We start from the raw sequence: 19,791 nt of genomic DNA on the forward strand, positions 1-19,791 counted from the left end.
ACTTGGCTGTCCCTGACCCGGAGGCACGACTGGTGGCGGCTCTCCATATCATACCAGACTGGACAATGCCCTATCTGGCTTACATGACCCGGGGTGAGTTGCCTGAGGATGAAAATTTGGCCAAGCAAATAACCCGGCGGGCTAAGTCAATGATTGTTATCAACGGTGAGTTGCATCACCGCAGTGTTACGGGAGCGTTTCAGCGTTGTGTTTCCCCTGAGGAAGGTCAAGAGATCTTGCGTGAGATCCATGAAGGGGATTGTGGCCATCACGCCGGCTCAAAATCTCTTGTGGCCAAGGCTTTTCGTCATGATTTTTATTGGTTGACGGCTCATGCTGATGCAGAGGACTTGGTCAGTAAGTGTGATGGTTGCCAAAGGTTCTCGCGACGGGCTCATGTACCGGCTCAAGAACTGAGGATGATCCCAATCACTTGGCCCTTTGCGGTCTGGGGGCTTGATATGGTTGGGCCTTTCAAAAGGTCCAAGGATAAGAAGACTCACCTTTTGGTGGCGGTTGACAAGTTTACCAAGTGGGTTGAAGCGGAGCCAGTTAGCAAGTGCGATGCAGCCACGGCGGTTCAGTTTATGAAAAAGGTGGTCTTCCGCTTTGGTTTTCCGCACAGCATTATCACTGACAATGGCACCAATCTCTCCAAAGGCGCCATGGAAGAGTTTTGTCAATGAGAGCATATCCGACTTGATGTTTCCTCAGTGGCTCATCCTCAATCCAATGGTCAAGCTGAGAGAGCTAATCAGGAGATTCTGAAGGGCATTAAGCCCCGGCTTTTGGTCCCTTTGCAACGGACGCCGGGTTGTTGGGTGGAGGAGTTGCCCTCCGTATTATGGAGCATCAACACTACTCCTAACAGGTCTACAGGTTTTACGCCTTTCTTCATGGTTTATGGGGCGGAAGCAGTCCTCCCCAGTGACATCCGTCATGACTCACCTCGCGTGGCGGCTTACGTTTAGGCGGATAATGAACAGGCGCGCCAAGATGCTCTTGACTTGTTGGACGAACAGCGTGATGTGGCAGCAGCCCGTTCAGCGATTTACCAACAAGACCTGCGCCGTTATCATAGCCGCCGGGTTAAATCCCGGGTCTTCCAGGAAGGCGATCTCGTGCTCCGGCTCATCCAGGATCAAATAGATGCACACAAGTTATCCACGCCTTGGGAAGGGCCCTTTGTGGTCAGCAAGAACTTGCACAACGGGTCATATTACCTCATTGACATTCGGGAGCACAAAGATTCACGTAAGTCGGAGGAAGAGACCCGTCGGCCGTGGAACATAGCTCAGCTTCGGCCTTACTACACTTGAGCCACCGGCTCTCATAATGTACATATTTCTCTCAGCCATGTATATATTATGATAAGCAATAAAACAGGACCTCTGTCCTTTTTCTCCTCCAAATGTGCACGTGTTTGTTTTCTTTGCAAGATTAACATGATAACTTGAAGGAGGATCCGGCTTATGATCGTATTCGAATCTAGCCGCAGGTAATAAGGTCACCTGGGGGCTTCCTGTTCAAACGTGGGTCGTATTCGAACCAAAGAGAACATAGCTGTCGATACCCATTTGATTGGCAAAGTGCCGAGCTCATTGGGAGGTTTTCTTTGGTCATATTTGAATCATAGTTTAACCCCTTTGAGAACCGACGTGGATCGTATTCGAATCAGCGTCGTTAAACAATTCTTAAAATCACTTGGGGGCTTCCTGTTCAAACATGGGTCGTATTCGAACCAAAGAGAACATAGCTGTCGATACCCTCTTGATTGGCATCGCCACACCCACTGGGGGCTATATGATCGCATTCGAATCCTAGCATAATCCCTTTGGGCCGGGTCTCTGGTCGTATTCGAACCGGAAGTCCCTAAGTTCTTCTGCTTTATAGCAAGTTTCTTCTGATTATTTCAATGTGTGTACAGCCGGGTCTCACTTTGCCGGCTTAAAACTTGATTAACAGTGTTGGTTGGACACAATGGGTGTCATTAGGACAGGTACACCGGAGTTGAGGTACCAACCTTATTACCCGGATTACCTAAGCCGGAAGTATGCTTGCAGGCCGCTAAGTATGATATTACGGCTGTATTAAGGATATAATTGGAGATCAGTCCTTTTTTTTCTCCATATTCCAGGTTATATATCTAAAACTTATGATTCTCAGGACGGTAAGCCGCCTCGAGACTTGTGATTTTCCCTTTTATGCAGGATAGTTAAAGGCAACTATTTTGAGGTTAAGGAAAACAAAGGATTGATTATGACCCGGAGAAACATACCGGAGACAACTTCATCAGACTTTAACATTCAAGGCGTGTACGATGGCACGACAAGGATAAAAGTATTGGTCCTACTCTATTACAAAGACTCATTGAGTCCAAAAGGGTGAGGCATTGATTGATAATCCGCCAGCTGAGTTACGACGCCTGCTGAGTTGAAGTCTCCGGCTCGTTCCCCTCTTCTCCTCCGGCTGATCCCAAGATCCGGAAGGTTGATGACTTCCAGTCGATGCCACTGAGAGCTTCGAATTGGGCTTCCTCGTCAATTAACCCGGCCGGGTCAATCTCCGGGGCGAAAGTGTGCTGACGAGCCGGTGGGATCAAGTTGAGGGCTTCATAGCGCGGAGTAGGGATCCTCTGATTTTCTGCGTCGTAGCCCGGCTGATACTTGGTCAGATCTGTATCGTTGCCAATAAGAGTGGCCACCGGGCGTACGGTCTTCACGCAAGCTGCGAAGTCCTTCTAATCAAAGGCGGTGCCGTCTTCCTTCAGACTTGGGTAGCCGAGGGCGATGTCCGCCGGGTCTAACTCTGGCAAGAACGCCTTGGCCCGGCTCAGCGCAGCGATCGCTCCGGCCCTTGCAGAGGCCCGTCGCAGCTCCTGGATCCGCTGAGGCAGAACGGCGAGCCGGCGAAGGACTTCCGCCAGGTGAGTCGGCACCTCGTTGGAGAGGGCCACCACAGCCAAGGCACGTTGTGACCCGGTGTAGAGATGTTCCACCAGGGTGTATACGGCCTTCAGCTTGGTCACCACACTCTGATTCAGGTTGGCACTTCTGGGACCTGTTTAACAGAGTCAGATAAGCCGTCGACAAGGATGAATTATGAGATATAAAAATTATAAACTTGATGAAAGCCGGTGAGACGACTTACCGAAGATTGCGGCCACCATCTGGGACACTTGGCGCTTTAGGCCGGAGAGCTCGGCGGTCTTCTCGGAGAGAGCCTTCTCCGCCTGTTCGGCCCGGTTCACCAATGCGGCCTTTTCTTCGGCCCACGCCTTCCGCTCAGCGTCAAACTCTGTCTTCAGCTTCTCTTGCGCGGGGATGCTGGATACAAACTTGGCGTTTGCCTTCCGGGTCTCCATCTCTTGCATCTTCAGCCGGTTCTTGAGATCGGCAAGGTCAGCCTCAAGCTTCTTGCCAGCAGCCTGTATAGATTTCCGGGTTATGGCATGAACAATTACTATGTAAATGTAAAGTCCCAAGCGTTTTCCAAGAAAAGACACTTGGCCCTTGGGGGCTAATGCATATTGAACGTTTCTATCTACACATTGCCGGTTCAATGGAGTAAGCCGGAACCTAAGTCTACAACATACTCAATCATAAGTCGTCGACTTGGGGGCTAGCATGGTACAGGTAACTAAGCAGTAAGTAAGAGGACAAAAGGATATTACCTCAGATTTTTGCTGGATCTGGGTCACCATAGCAATCTCTGTGTCCTGGCTCTTGTGCACTTGGCTGACGAAGCCGGAGACGATCTCTCCAATGTTCAAGTTGGAGTAGTCGGTGAGGTCCAGGTTAACCCGACGCGACTCTAGCAGCTCCCCTTTGGCGGAGCACTTGGCCAGCACGGTAGGTCTCCCCGGCTCAACGAACTCCGTCCGGGTGATTACCACGTCCGGGCCGTCTCCTGGTGGAGCCGAGCTGGAGGCCTCCGGGTTAACAGAAGCTTCTGTAGTTGCCTTGGTGGTTGGGGCAGCGGCCTCAGGTACAAAGGCGGCTGGTGGCTCTTGAGCGGCTGCCTCTGGCTCAGGCAAGTCCGGCTCATCGACCGGCTTGGACTTCTTCGCCCTCTTGGTGATCTTGGCCTGGGCACTGAAAGGACAAAAGATTAAACACAACAGGGTAAGTGAAGACAAAAGTACAACATGAGATGGTTATCATTACCCGGGCACGGTCTTGAAAGCCGGCAGACTTGACTGCATAGAGTCGCCGGAAGAGGGGGAAGTTTCCTGATAATTTGAGTCAGAAGAGTTGAGTGGTTGACGTATAACACCTGCCAATGGATGAAAAGGGTACAATTTTGAGATCACCTCGGTCCGGCGTTTCCTCGATGCGTCAGGTAAACCGGAGGAGAGGTCGGTGCTTTTGTCGGTCCGGGTGTGCCACCGGCTCTCATGCACCTGTCGCTTCAAAATAAATTGAGGGTCTTGATAAGCTAAAGGATGTGAAAAGCTTACTTTCCGGGTTACCCTTCGGATTTTCAGCCTGGGCAAGGGCTCCGAGTCGGAGGAAAGTGTCGTTACCTCTTCAACCACCGGGTTACTTGCTCCGGTGTCGTCCTATTGATGAACAAGTATTGATAAGGCGGACAGAAGTAAACAACAAAGTACAACAAGGACTTACAGGCTCAGGGGTTACCTCTGACTCGGAGCTGTCGCTTAGTTGCATCAGCTCTGAAGCAGTAGGCCTGTTTCCTTTCTTGCGAGGGGCGGCTTTCTTGGCGGCTTTCTTCGCCTTTCTGGCCTTTTTGGCCGCCTCATGGTCATACTTGGCCCGCCAGAACTTATCATCAGCCTGAAAAAATGCAATGAGGTTTTCTTAAAATGATTCAGATGAAAGTTATGTACAGATAAGATGTTCAGATCAGCGGCTTACCGCTGGGGCTGGGTTGGTCTTGCAGAAGGGGGCTAACCCGGTCCTTCCGCAGTCTGCCAGGCTCTCGTTCAAGAGAGCCTTGGTCATCTCCTCTGCAACATCTTCAGGAAGATCGTTGCGGCTGTGTCTCTGAGGATCGTCCTTTCGGCCCGTGTACTCACAATTTAAGCCGGGGCGGCGGCTCAATGGGATCACCCGCCACGAGATCCAGACCCGGACCAGATCGATTCCATTCAGACCATTGCCCAGGAGAGCCTTGATCTTGTTGATAGTGGGGAGCAGAGGTTGGCGCTCCGCTTGAGTTAGCTTGTCTGACAGTGGGTGAGTCGGCTCCAGACGTGAGGGGCGAAAGCCGGGCAACGGACTTTCATCAGCCGGCGACGTGTCTTGGCAGTAAAACCACGTCAGATTCCAGTCCTTGGGGTGGCTGGGCGGCTCTGCGTAAGGGAAAAGACAGTCCCTTCGCCGCTGAATGGAGATGCCACCTAGCTCCAGACTTGGCCCATTGGCGCACTCATTCTGACGGTTCAAGTAAAAAAGCTCTCTGAAGAGCAGCAGACTAGGTTCTTCTCCAAGGTAAATCTCGCAGAACACTTGGAAGTTGCAGATATTGGACACTGAGTTGGGTCCTATGTCCTGAGGCCGCAGATCGAAGAAATTCAGAACGTCTCTGAAAAACTTTGAACCGGGCGGTGGAAAGCCCCGGCTCATATGATCCGCAAAAATCACTACCTCCCCGTCCTTTGGCCATGGTCTCTCTTCTGACGGGTCAGGGGCACGGTAGGACATGACGTCCTTCTTGGGCAGATATCCAGACTTGACAAAATCTGCTAGGGTCTCATTGGTGACATTGGACCTCATCCAGTTGCAAGTAATGGAGGCTTTGGGAGCTTTGGGAGGCATGGTGAAAGTCGGCAGTCTATGATAAAAGGAAAAACATCCGGATTAATTATAAGCCAGAAGAAATCTACAGTTCAATGTCAAGGTGGCGGCTTATGAAGGGGACTAATGGTATACACCTAAGTGCATCGGGCTATTTAAGCCGCCGAGGGATTGAGAGTAATTTGATTGTCTATAGGCCTTATCACAGCTAAGCCGGAAATTTTTATGGCGCATGGTTTTCTTTAAGCCGGAAGGTTCTACGGCGCGTGGTTTCTTTAAACCGGAAATGTAAACCGCCGAGATTCAATGATTGCAGTTTTTTACTAAGTGGTAAAACAGGTTTCACACATCGCAGTAAATATTTTGGATCAAAATGGTCGGGCAAAAGAAAAGTTTCTAGACCTAGAAACAGACGCGAGGAAGTTCTTGAGATCGAACAAGGCTCTTATGCAGTAAAAAGAGGGCTATTTGCATGTGAAATGGGTCTTAAACATCTATCGCAGTGAGTCTATACAGAGCTAAGATCAAAAAAGGGCAGTAAAATTCAAATCTACTGAGGGCCGCGATGAACTACGAAGAACAGAGGAAGAACTATGAAGCCCTAGTGCGGATCTGCCCTATGGAGTAGCGAGGACTCACCGGAGCTGAAGAGGAGCGGAGGTTGCCGCCGTTTGTCTGGACCGAGTCAGGGTGATGCAGCGGCCAAGGTTGACGAAGACCGGGGGCGCGACGGCGGCGGCAGAGTTCGAGCTCGAGCAGAGGAACAGTGGCGCAAGGAGGAAGAAGGGTGGCAGAAAGGCCCGTCGGGCCGGCCTATTTATAAGGGCGAGCTCATAAAGCGGGCACGAGAATCAAGGAGACCACGGCGTGGTTATCTCCCCACGAAACGCCTCGATTTTCGGGATGACAGTAAAGGTAAAGATCCGTTGCGAATCTGGCGGAGTAAAAAACGGGCTTAATGGAAGATGACGTCACGGCGGATTACCCGGAGTCCAGAGGATGATGTCATGCCGGGTTATGGCCTTCACACAATTGTAAGCCGGAGGTTTTCTGTCGAAAGAATTGAAGATTGACATGAGCCGGCTCAAATCAATCTGGGGCCTAATGTTGAGGATATAGACCTTAGAGTCACCCGCCAGGAGGGGCCGGGTTACTCATAATGGTCATTGCCAGAAGCCCGGCGCCAAGCTTGAAGACGGTGGGCCAGAGATGGGCTAAGACCCGGATACGGCTTAAGGCCCGTAGTTGCAATCTTTATCATGGTAGAACTTGTAGTGTAAGGCAAGAATAGTTGAGAGTCCGAGCCGGACACTCTGATGAGCCGGCCGGGACTCTGAGAGCTGCAGGGCGTCAGCCTCCCTATATAAAGGGACGACCCGGCAGCGGTTTAGGAGGAGGACAATCTCATCGAAAGCCAGGCATAGCGGTTTAGCTCCCTGGTTATCGAAACCCTAATCAATACCACCTAAAACTGGACGTAGGCTTTTACCTTCACCGTAAGGGGCCGAACCAGTATAAACCCTCGTGTTCCTTGTCCCGCTTAACCCCTTCAAGCTTCCTAGCTGCGATGGCTCCACGACTAAGTCCTAGCTCGAGGACATCTGCCGTGACAATTCCACGACACCTTCAATCCCAAATGCAACAAATCACGAACTGGGGTTTAGGTTTCTATTACTACAACCCATCATAAGCAAACCATTAACATATTGCAACACCCTACAACGGGAATCCCACACGTTTGCGCGAGACAGCGGACACCATAGGACAACACCATGATAACATACAACTCATATCAACCATAACATACCACAATTAGCTCATAGGACAAAAAGAAACTACTCAAACATGATAGAGGTGCAATACATCATTGGATAATAAAATATAGCATAGAGCACCATGTTCCATGTGTAAACGCAATATGGGCTCTTTCTTGACCAAGTAAGTTGTGGGAACCCTCCCTGGCATGACCAGCAGATGTAGATTTGCATGTAGGGAAACCGGACTGTTCTGCCTGTGGGAGAGGGCTACTACTTCCCAAAAGTCTAGTCTTGATCTGCCTAACTACTTCACAAGTGAAGTTTAGTATCAGGAGGGTGTGATTGGGAATCACGGGTAAAGTATACAAACCTCTACCGGGTGTCCAAAACTACATGATTAGTCGTCCCTAGTTACGGACATTTTTAGCAACTCATTGGAGAATTGTTAGCTTGAACTCATCACCTCTTCTAATAAAACTTGACGGGTTGAACCAAAGGGGAGTATGGACCCAACTCAGATACCTAGGGTGATACCAGGGAGATTATCTGGAGTTTGGCTTGGGACAAGTGTGTGATGCGGAAGCCCACATACTCAAATGCTTCATGGGTGACCGCGTGATACGATTGTCCAGAACTACTGTGTGAAATGGTATGTCCAGCTATTAGCGTAGACCACTACTACAAAGGTGGGGGAAAACTATTTCGTGCAAAAGGAAAACCAGCCACACCAAAATGCATGTTTATTTTCTTAAAGCCAATTCTGGTGAAGATTGCCAATACTTTCAGTGTATTGACCCTTGTGGTGTCAACGTATCATGCTGTAGATTTATCGTATCGAAGGAAGGATACATGACACGTCTCCAACGTATCTATAATTTTTTATTGTTCCATTCTATTATAGTATCAATCTTGGATGTTTTATATACACTTACAAGCAATTATATATCATTTTTTGGACTAAGCTATTAACTTAGTGCCCAATGCCAGTTGAGTTTTTTTTGCCTGTTTTTATTTTTTCAGAATATTAGTACCAAATGAAGTCCAAGTGGCATGAAACTTTTTGGAGACTTTTTTCTAGACATAAGAGACCCTGGAAGCTTCGAGAGGGGACGAAAAGATGGAGCAGAGGACCACAAGGCACCATGGTGCGCCCAGGGGTGTAGGAAATGTCTTGGTGGCTTGTGGGGACCACGTGGCTCCGTTTGACCTAACTCCGCCTCTATAAATTTTCTAAAATCGGGAAACCAACAGAGGAGTCCACGGAATACTTTTTTCGCCGCAAGTTCCGGTTCTCGAGAGATCCCATCTAGAGGCCTTCTTCGGCACTCTGCCGAAGGGGTCCGGATTCGATCACGGAGGGGCTCTACATCAACCTTGTTGCCCTTCCGATGATGCTTGAGTAGTTTACCACAGACCTACGGGTCCATAGTTAGTAGCTAGATGGCTCTTCTCTCTAGGCCTATCAACTGTCATAGGCTTCGTATTTCTCTCCGATCTATTGATTTGGTTTGGCCAACTAGATTGATTTACCTTGCAAGGGGAGAGGTGCTTTGTAATGGGTTCGATCTTGCGGTGCTCAATCCCAGTGACAGAAGGGGACATGACACATATTGTATCATTGCTATTAAGGATAAAAAGATGGGGTTTATTCATGCGTGAGTTTACTTTGTCTACATTATGCCATCTTGCTTAAGGCGGTACTCCGTTTTTTACGAACTTAATACTCTAGATGCATGTTGGATAGTGGTCGATATGTGGAGTAATAGTAGTAGATGCAGAATCGTTTCGGTCTACTTGTCTCAGACGTGATTCCTATATACATGATCATTGCCCTGGATATCGTCATGATTATTTTCTTTTCTATCAATTGCCCAACAGTAATTTGTCTACCCACCGTATGCTATCTTCAAGAGAGAAGCCTCTAGTGAAAACTATGGCCCCCGGGTCTACTTCTATCATATATTAAAAATCCTAAAAATACTTTGCTGCACTTTTACTTTATTTAGTTTATTTTGAATTTTTGTTCGATCTATCTATCTATCACCATACAATTTAATCTTGCAAATAACCGCCAAGGGATTGACAACCCCTTGTTCATGTTAGGTGCGACACTGGTACGCGTCGCTGCTAAACAAACGGTTTTTAACCCCTTTCCTCGACGGCATTTGGAACCATCGCCAGGTGAGTGTGGGTGATAGGGGGGTCCTTCCCAGACGACCCAGAAACCGTTGGGGATATGCCCTCCTGGCACACACGCTCGGCAAAATGAGGTCGTGTGCGACCGGCGAGCACTCAAATACAGAAATACATAGAGTAGTGCTAAAAAAATACAATTATATAGGCGAAATCATTTCCGGTCGTAAGTACATCCCACACAGTCAGTCACCGCTAAACGTTTCCGTTTCTATATACATCCCACACAGTCACTCTAAGGAAAACATTTGCGCAAGGTGGCGTAACGCAAACAGTTTTCAAGAGAATGTCGTGTGTGATTGTTCATTGATCCAACATGGTTTATTCCTAGAAACTGTGTGCATTGTCTAAGGTCATCGCCCACGGTGTTTTCTCATTAACCGTTTGCAATAGGAAAACCCAATTAGCGAGCTAATTGCCCTATTATTAATAATCCATTTACTAATCTAATTGACATTCATATTAAGCACATAATATATTCTATTTTCATATTAAGGAAGCAGGATTTCATAATTGAAATACATCGGAGTACAACATGATATAGCTTCAGCACTCAGCTACCCCATTACACAACTGCACCAGCAGTAAGTTTCACATGCAACATCTTGAACCTTTCGAAATTAGCATCATAGATGGTACATAGAGAGATGCATCTCATCTGGAAAACTGCTGAAGCGGAAGGCGAATATTGAGCCTTCATTCATGTTGAAGGTCTTTGCAACTTTAGGCCAGTGCCTGTGGATGATTGACCGTCCATCCTTCGACCTCTTCAGGAACACTTCAATATTGAACCGTGGTTGTTGTATGAAAACTTTCCTCGCCTCCTGACGAGAGAGGTGATTTGAGAGATAATCATCAGTGAAGCCTGAAAACAAGGATGTGCATAAATATCTTCTCTATATTGGAAATGGGGCAAAGGAATAAAAAAGGCAAGGTATAATAGTTAGTACCATCTTGTAAACCTCAGTGCTTCCCATTGTTTCCCTGCAACACATATAAGGTAGTTAGTCATCAGGTTAAGTAAGGGTTCGCATGCAATCAGTAAAATATGTTGATGAAAAATAAGCACATTGCAGATTCATCAGATTCATTCAAGCCACATGGAAAACCCATTTATCCAAACAAAGCATGATTGAGAATTAGGAAATATAGCACTTGTATATGTTTCTCATGTATTAAGTGCAGCCAAATTCGATTTATTCCTCACATGGTATACAATAAGAGAATGCAGCCACATCAATTGAACATCGCATTGCAGAATTGAACCAAGCAGTTAACTTAACACCACAACAAATGAACCAAACGTTAACTGAGCACCACATTGCACAATATAACATACTCCTAATAGAAGATCAGACAGTTAACCAAACCAAGCATGCTTAACAACTTGGAAATATTGCACCCTGAAGAATTGAACATCACATTTGCAGAATTGAACCAAGCAGTTAACTGAACACCACATTGCACGACATATAGAACATATACACTATAGCAGAAGATTGCATGGTAAAAGTAGATAGCACAATTCATTAGAATTTGTTAAGGAAAGGCAATAGCTAGCAAACTGAACATGGGTTCTTATAGTGAGCTAATAAGACAAGCTACTCCTCATTGTCGGAGATATCGATGACGATTGGCTCCTTGGACATGGAAGAGGGTGAGGCCTCCGCATCGTGGGTGCCCTCATTGTAGTGGTGAGTTGCCTGAGCCACTCCGGGCACCAACCTGCTGGCTCTCGAGATGAGGTAAGCACGTGCACGCTGAGAAAACACCTCGTAGTCTTCATCGAAGGCACCGACGGTAGCCTCGAGAAAACACCACGAAATGTCGTTTAAAGCATCCAACCGCGCTGCGGCATCGGCACGCGAGGCGTCAACGGTGGCCTCGATGGCGAGGTGCTTCTCCAAGATCTGGGGGTCGGCACGAATGGCAGCCATTGCAACCTCATCCCCACGTGCGGCCGCGATTTGCTTCTCCGCTGCCAAATGCTCCTTGAGGTCCTGGCTATACTGTGTGCACCATGGCTTAGGACGATGCTTATTTGGTGGAGGGGTCGGTGATTTGGGTGGAAGGTGTCGCGCTCGTGCCGGCGGTCAGGGCATGTGGGATGTGGAAGGAGGAGGAGGATGGGGATCGGGTGTGGATTACCTGCCTGGATAGGCGAGGCCGAGCAGCGTGAAGGAGGGTCGCCGGCGAGGAGGCGGCGCTGCAAGCAAGGAGTGAAGGTTTCAACTTGGAAAGGAAGGTGGAAACAGGGGAAATGTGGCTTTTCGTAAGGGGGAGGGCAGGGAGGTAGATATTTCTGCGGAAGCCAAAAATTTGGAATCGCTTCAGCGAAAAAACTGGCGCGCAAAGTGTCATCAGACACGGTCCCTTATTCAGAGCGGGTTGTGGACTATAGCCGTCGCACCTTCTCGCGTAAGCCGTATGTGTATTATACTCTGACGGTGCTCCAAGATATTTTGTGCTGCATCTCACACGGTTGGTTATAATAACCTCTGTGGGATCTACTTGATTTATCGTCTTGATTTGAATTACATAATGGGGTCACAGCGGCCATGGATGGTGTTTGAATTGCTAGACCTTTTATCTGCAGTGATCACAAAAGAATTGGAATTATTTAGGGTTCGTTTGGACATTTTTATGCATTAAGTGAGTTTTCAATGCATTTATGTGAATAATTCAAATTTGAACTACATGCACATGCTCCAGTGCATATAAATTGGTTGAAAAATCAAATCTTTTGTCCTTGGGTGCATGCTTTGTTGGGAACGTAGTAATTTCAAAAAAATTCCTACGCACACGCAAGATCATGGTGATGCATAACAACGAGAGGGGAGAGTGTTGTCTACGTACAATCGTAGACCGAAAGCGGAAGCGTTAGCACAACGCGGTTGATGTAGTCGTACGTCTTCATGATCCGACCGATCAAGTACCGAACGCACGGCACCTCCGAGTTCAACACACGTTCAGCCCGATGACGTCCCTCGAACTCCGATCCAGCCGAGTGTTGAGGGAGAGTTTCGTCAGCACGAAGGCATGGTGACGATGATGATGTTCTACTGACGCAGGGCTTCGCCTAAGCACCGCTACAGTATTATCGAGGTGGACTATGGTGGAGGGGGGCACCGCACACAGCTAAAAGATCAAATCAATTGTTGTGTCTTTGGGGTGCCCCCTGCCCCCGTATATAAAGGAGCAAAGGGGGGAGGTGCGGCCGGCCAGGAGGAGTCCTACTCCCACCGGGAGTAGGACTCCCTCCCTTCCTTGTTGGATTAGGAGAAGGGGGGAAAGAGGAGGGAGAGAGGAAGGAAAGGGGGGGGGCGCCCCCTCTCCTTGTCCTATTCGGACTAGGGGGGAGGGGCGCGCGGCCCTGCCCTGGCTGCCTCTCCTCTTCTCCACTAAGGCCCACTATGGCCCATTAAGCCCCCGGGGGGTTCCGGTAACCCCTCGGTACTCCGGTAAAATCCCGATTTCACCCGGAACATTTCCGATATCCAAATATAGGCTTCCAACATATCAATCTTCATGTCTCGACCATTTCGAGACTCCTCGTCAAGTCCATGATCACATCCGGGACTCCGAACAACCTTCGGTACATCAAAACTCATAAACTCATAATATAACCGTCATCGAAACTTTAAGCGTGCGGACCCTACGGGTTCGAGAACTATGTAGACATGACCGAGACACATCTCCGGTCAATAACCAATAGCGGAACCTGGATGCTCATATTGGCTCCCACATATTCTACGAAGATCTTTATCGGTCGGACCGCATAACAACATACGTTGTTCCCTTTGTCATCGGTATGTTACTTGCCCGAGATTCGATCGTCGGTATCTCAATACCTAGTTCAATCTCGTTACCGGCAAGTCTCTTTACTCGTTCCGTAATACATCATCCTGCAACTAACTCATTAATTGCAATGCTCGCACGACTTATAGTGATGTGCATTACCGAGTGGGCCCAGAGATACCTCTCCGACAATCGGAGTGCCAAATCCTAATCTCGAAATACGCCAACCCAACAAGTACCTTCGGAGACACCTATAGAGCACCTTTATAATCACCCAGTTACGTTGTGACATTTGGTAGCACACAAAGTGTTCCTCCGGTAAACGGGAGTTGCATAATCTAATAGTCATAGGAACATGTATAAGTCATGAAGAAAGCAATAGCAACATACTAAACGATCGAGTGCTAAGCTAACGGAATGGGTCTCAAGTCAATCACATCATTCTCCTAAGGATGTGATCCCGTTAATCAAATGACAACTCATGTCTATGGCTAGGAAACATAACCATCTTTGATCAACGAGCTAGTCATGTAGAGGCATACTAGTGACACTTGTTTGTCTATGTATTCACACAAGTATTATGTTTCCGGTTAATACAATTCTAGCATGAATAATAAACATTTATCATGATATAAGGAAATAAATAATAACTTTATTATTGCCTCTAGGGCATATTTCCTTCAGTCTCCCACTTGCACTAGAGTCAATAATCTAGATTACACAGTAATGATTCTAACACCCATGGAGTCTTGGTGCTGATCATGTTTTGCTCGTGGAAGAGGCTTAGTCAACGGGTCTGCAACATTCAGATCCGTATGTATCTTGCAAATTTCTATGTCTCCCACCTGGACTAGATCCTGGATGGAATTGAAGCGTCTCTTGATGTGTTTGGTTCTCTTGTGAAATCTGGATTCCTTCACTAAGGCAATTGCTCCAGTATTGTCACAAAAGATTTTCATTGGACCTGATGCACTAGGTATGACACCTAGATCGGATATGAACTCCTTCATCCAGACTCCTTCATTTGCTGCTTCCGAAGCAGCTATGTACTCCGCTTCACACGTAGATCCCGCCACGACGCTTTGTTTAGAACTGCACCAACTGACAGCTCCACCGTTTAATGTAAACACGTATCCGGTTTGCGATTTAGAATCGTCCGGATCAGTGTCAAAGCTTGCATCAACGTAACCATTTACAATGAGCTCTTTGTCACCTCCATAAACGAGAAACATATCCTTAGTCCTTTTCAGGTATTTCAGGATGTTCTTGACCGCTGTCCAGTGATCCACTCCTGGATTACTTTGGTACCTCCCTGCTAGACTTATAGCAAGGCACACATCAGGTCTGGTACACAACATTGCATACATGATAGAGCCTATGGCTGAAGCATAGGGAACATCTTTCATCTTCTCTCTATCTTCTGCAGTGGTCGGGCATTGAGTCTTACTCAACTTCACACCTTGTAACACAGGCAAGAACCCTTTCTTTGCTTGATCCATTTTGAACTTCTTCAAAACTTTGTCAAGGTATGTGCTTTGTGAAAGTCCAATTAAGCGTCTGGATCTATCTCTATAGATCTTGATGCCCAATATATAAGCAGCTTCACCGAGGTCTTTCATTGAAAAACTCTTATTCAAGTATCCCTTTATGCTATCCAGAAATTCTATATCATTTCCAATCAGCAATATGTCATCCACATATAATATCAGAAATGCTACAGAGCTCCCACTCACTTTCTTGTAAATACAGGCTTCTCCAAAAGTCTGTACAAAACCAAATGCTTTGATCACACTATCAAAGCGTTTATTCCAACTCCGAGAGGCTTGCACCAGTCCATAAATGGATCGCTGGAGCTTGCACACTTTCTTAGCTCCCTTTGGATCGATAAAACCTTCTGGTTGCATCATATACAACTCTTCTTCCAGAAATCCATTCAGGAATGCAGTTTTAACATCCATTTGCCAAATTTCATAATCATAAAATGCGGCAATTGCTAACATGATTCAGACAGACTTAAGCATCGCTACGGGTGAGAAGATCTCATCGTAGTCAATCCCTTGAACTTGTCGAAAACCTTTCGCAACAAGTCGAGCTTTATAGACAGTAACATTACCGTCAGCGTCAGTCTTCTTCTTGAAGATCCATTTATTCTCAATGGCTTGACGATCATCGGGCAAGTCAACCAAAGTCCACACTTTGTTTTTCATACATGGATCCCATCTCAGATTTCATGGCCTCAAGCCATTTTGCGGAATCTGGGCTCACCATCGCTTCTTCATAGTTCGTAGGTTCGTCATGGTCTAGTAACATAACCTGCAGAACAGGATTTCCATACCACTCTTGTGCGGATCTTACTCTGGTTGACCTACGAGGTTCAGTAACAACTTGATCTGAAGTTCCATGATCATCATCATTAACTTCCTCACTAATTGGTATAGACGTCACAGGAACCGGTTTCTGTATGAACTACTTTCCAATAAGGGAGCAGGTACGGTTACCTCATCAAGTTCTACTTTCTTCCCACTCACTTCTTTCGAGAGAAACTCCTTCTCTAGAAAGGATCCATTCTTAACAACGAATGTCTTGCCTTCAGATCTGTGATAGAAGGTGTACCCAACAGTCTCCTTTGGGTATTCTATGAAGACACATTTATCCGATTTGGGTTCGAGCTTATCAGGTTGAAGCTTTTTCACATAAGCATCGCAGCCCCAAACTTTAAGAAACGACAACTTTGGTTTCTTGCAACCGCAGTTCATAAGGCGTCGTCTCAATGGATTTTGATGGTGTCCTATTTAACGTGAATGCGGCCATCTCTAAAGCATAACCCCAAAACGATAGCGGCAAATCAGTAAGAGACATCATAGATCGCACCATATCTAGTAAAGTACGATTACGATGTTCGGACACACCATTACGCTGTGGTGTTCCGGGTGGCGTGAGTTGTGAAACTATTCCGCATTGTTTCAAATGTAGTCCAAACTCGTAACTCAAATATTCTCCTCCATGATCTGATCGTAGAAACTTTATTTTCTTGTTACGATGATTTTCAACTTCACTCTGAAATTCTTTGAACTTTTCAAATGTTTCATACTTATGTTTCATTAAGTAGATATACCCATATCTGCTCAAATCATCTGTGAAGGTGAGAAAATAACGATATCCGCCACGAGCCTCAATATTCATTGGACCACATACATCTGTATGTATGATTTCCAACAAATCTGTTGCTCTCTCCATAGTACCGGAGAACGGCGTTTTAGTCATCTTGCCAATGAGGCATGGTTCGCAAGTACCAAGTGATTCATAATCAAGTGATTCCAAAAGTCCATCAGTATGGCGTTTCTTCTTGCGCTTTACACCAATATGACCCAAACGGCAGTGCCACAAATAAGTTGCACTATCATTATCAATTCTGCATCTTTTGGCTTCAACATTATGAATATGTGTATCACTACTATCGAGAAAAAATAGACCACTCTTCAAGGGTGCATGACCATAAAAGATATTACTCATATAAATAGAACAACCATTATTCTCAGATTTAAATGAATAACCGTCTCGCATCAAACAAGATCTAGATATAATGTTCATGCTCAACGCTGGCACCAAATAACAATTATTTAGGTCTAATACTAATCCCGAAGGTAGATGTAGAGGTAGTGTGCCGACGGCGATCACATCGACTTTGGAACCGTTTCCCACGCGCATCGTCACCTCGTCCTTGGCCAGTGTTCGCTTAATCCGTAGTCCCTGTTTTGAGTTGCAAATATTAGCAACAGAACCAATATCAAATACCCAGGTGCTACTGCGAGCTCTGGTAAGGTACACATCAATAACATGTATATCATATATACCTTTGTTCACCTTACCATCCTTCTTATCCGCCAAATACTTGGGGCAGTTCCGCTTCCAGTGACCAGTCTGTTTGTATTAGAAGCACTCAGTCTCAGGCTTAGGTCCAGACTTGGGTTTCTTCTCTTGAGCAGCAACTTGCTTGCTGTTCTTTTTGAAGTTCCCCTTCTTCTTCCCTTTGCCCTTTTTCTTGAAACTGGTGGTCTTATTGACCATCAACACTTGATGCTCCTTCTTGATTTCTATGTCCGCAGCCTTTAGCATTGCGAAGAGCTCGGGAATCGTCTTATCCATCCATTGCATATTATAGTTCATCACGAAGCTCTTGTAGCTTGGTGGTAGTGATTGAAGAATTCTGTCAATGACGCTATCATCCGGAAGATTAACTCCCAGTTGAATCAAGTGATTATTATACCCAGACATTTTGAGTATATGCTCACTGACAGAACTATTCTCCTCCATTTTGCAACTGTAGAACTTATTGGAGACTTCATATCTCTCAATCCGGGCATTTTCTTGAAATATTAACTTCAACACCTGGAACATCTCATATGCTCCATGACGTTCAAAACGTCGTTGAAGTCCCGGTTCTAAGCCGTAAAGCATGGCACACTGTACTATCGAGTAGTCGTCAGCTTTGCTCTGCCAGACGTTCATAACATCTGGTGTTGCTCCTGCAGCAGGTTTGGCACCTAGCGGTGCTTCCAGGACATAATTCTTCTGTGCAGCAATGAGGATAATCCTCAAGTTATGGACCCAGTCCGTGTAATTGCTACCATCATCTTTCAACTTTGCTTTCTCAAGGAACGCATTAAAATTCAACGGAACAACAACACGGGCCATCTATCTACAATTAACATAGACAAGCAAGATACTATCAGGTACTAAGTTCATGATAAATTTAAGTTCAATTAATCATATTACTTAAGAACTCCCACTTAGATAGACATCCCTCTAATCCTCTAAGTGATCACGTGATCCAAATCAACTAAACCATAACCGATCATCACGTGAAATGGAGTAGCTTTCAATGGTGAACATCATTATGTTGATCATATCTACTATATGATTCATGCTCGACCTTTCGGTCTCAGTGTTCCGAGGCCATATCTGCATATGCTAGGCTCGTCAAGTTTAACTGAGTATTCCGGGTGTGCAAAACTGGCTTGCACCCATTGTAGATGGACGTAGAGCTTATCACACCCGATCATCACGTGGTGTCTGGGCACGACGAACTTTGGCAACGGTGCATACTCAGGGAGAACACTTTTATCTTGAAATTTAGTGAGAGATCATCTTATAATGCTACCGTCAATCAAAGCAAGATAAGATGCATAAAAGATAAACATCACATGCAATCAATATGAGTGATATGATATGGCCATCATCGTCTTGTGCTTGTGATCTCCATCTCCGAAGCACCGTCATGATCACCATCGTCACCGGCGCGACACCTTGATCTCCATCATAGCATCGTTGTCGTCTCGCCAATCTTATGCTTCTACGACTATCGCTACTGCTTAGTGATAAAGTAAAGCATTACAGGGCGATTGCATTGCATACAATAAAGCGACAACCATATGGCTCCTGCCAGTTGCCGATACTCGGTTACAAAACATGATCATCTCATACAATAAAATACAGCATCACGTCTTGACCATATCACATCACAACATGCCCTGCAAAAACAAGTTAGACGTCCTCTACTTTTTTGTTGCAAGTTTTACGTGGCTGCTACGGGCTTAGCAAGAACCGTTCTTACCTACGCATCAAAACCACAACGATAGTTTGTCAAGTTGGTGCTGTTTTAACCTTCGCAAGGACCGGGCGTAGCCACACTCGGTTCAACTAAAGTTGGAGAAACTGACACCCGCCAGCCACCTGTGTGCAAAGCACATCGGTAGAACCAGTCTCGCGTAAGCGTACGCGTAATGTCGGTCCGGGCCGCTTCATCCAACAATACCGCTGAACCAAAGTATGACATGCTGGTAAGCAGTATGACTTATATCGCCCAAAACTCACTTGTGTTCTACTCGTGCATATGACATCTACGCATAAAACCTGGCTCGGATGCCACTGTTGGGGAACGTAGTAATTTCAAAATATTTCCTACGCACACGCAAGATCATGGTGATGCATAGCAACGAGAGGGGAGAGTGTTGTCTACGTACCCTCGTAGACCGAAAGCGGAAGCGTTCGCACAACGCGGTTGATGTAGTCGTACGTCTTCACGATCCGACCGATCAAGTACCGAACGCACGGCACCTCCGAGTTCAGCACACATTCTGCCCGATGACATCCCTCGAACTCCGATCCAGCCGAGTGTCGAGGGAGAGTTTCGTCAGTACGACGGCATGGTGACGATGATGATGTTCTACCGACGTAGGGCTTCGCCTAAGCACCGCTACAGTATTATCGAGGTGGACTATGGT

Source organism: Aegilops tauschii, chromosome 5 (genome assembly GCF_002575655.3).
Source record: "Aegilops tauschii subsp. strangulata cultivar AL8/78 chromosome 5, Aet v6.0, whole genome shotgun sequence".
Classification (NCBI taxonomy): Eukaryota; Viridiplantae; Streptophyta; class Magnoliopsida; order Poales; family Poaceae; genus Aegilops; species Aegilops tauschii.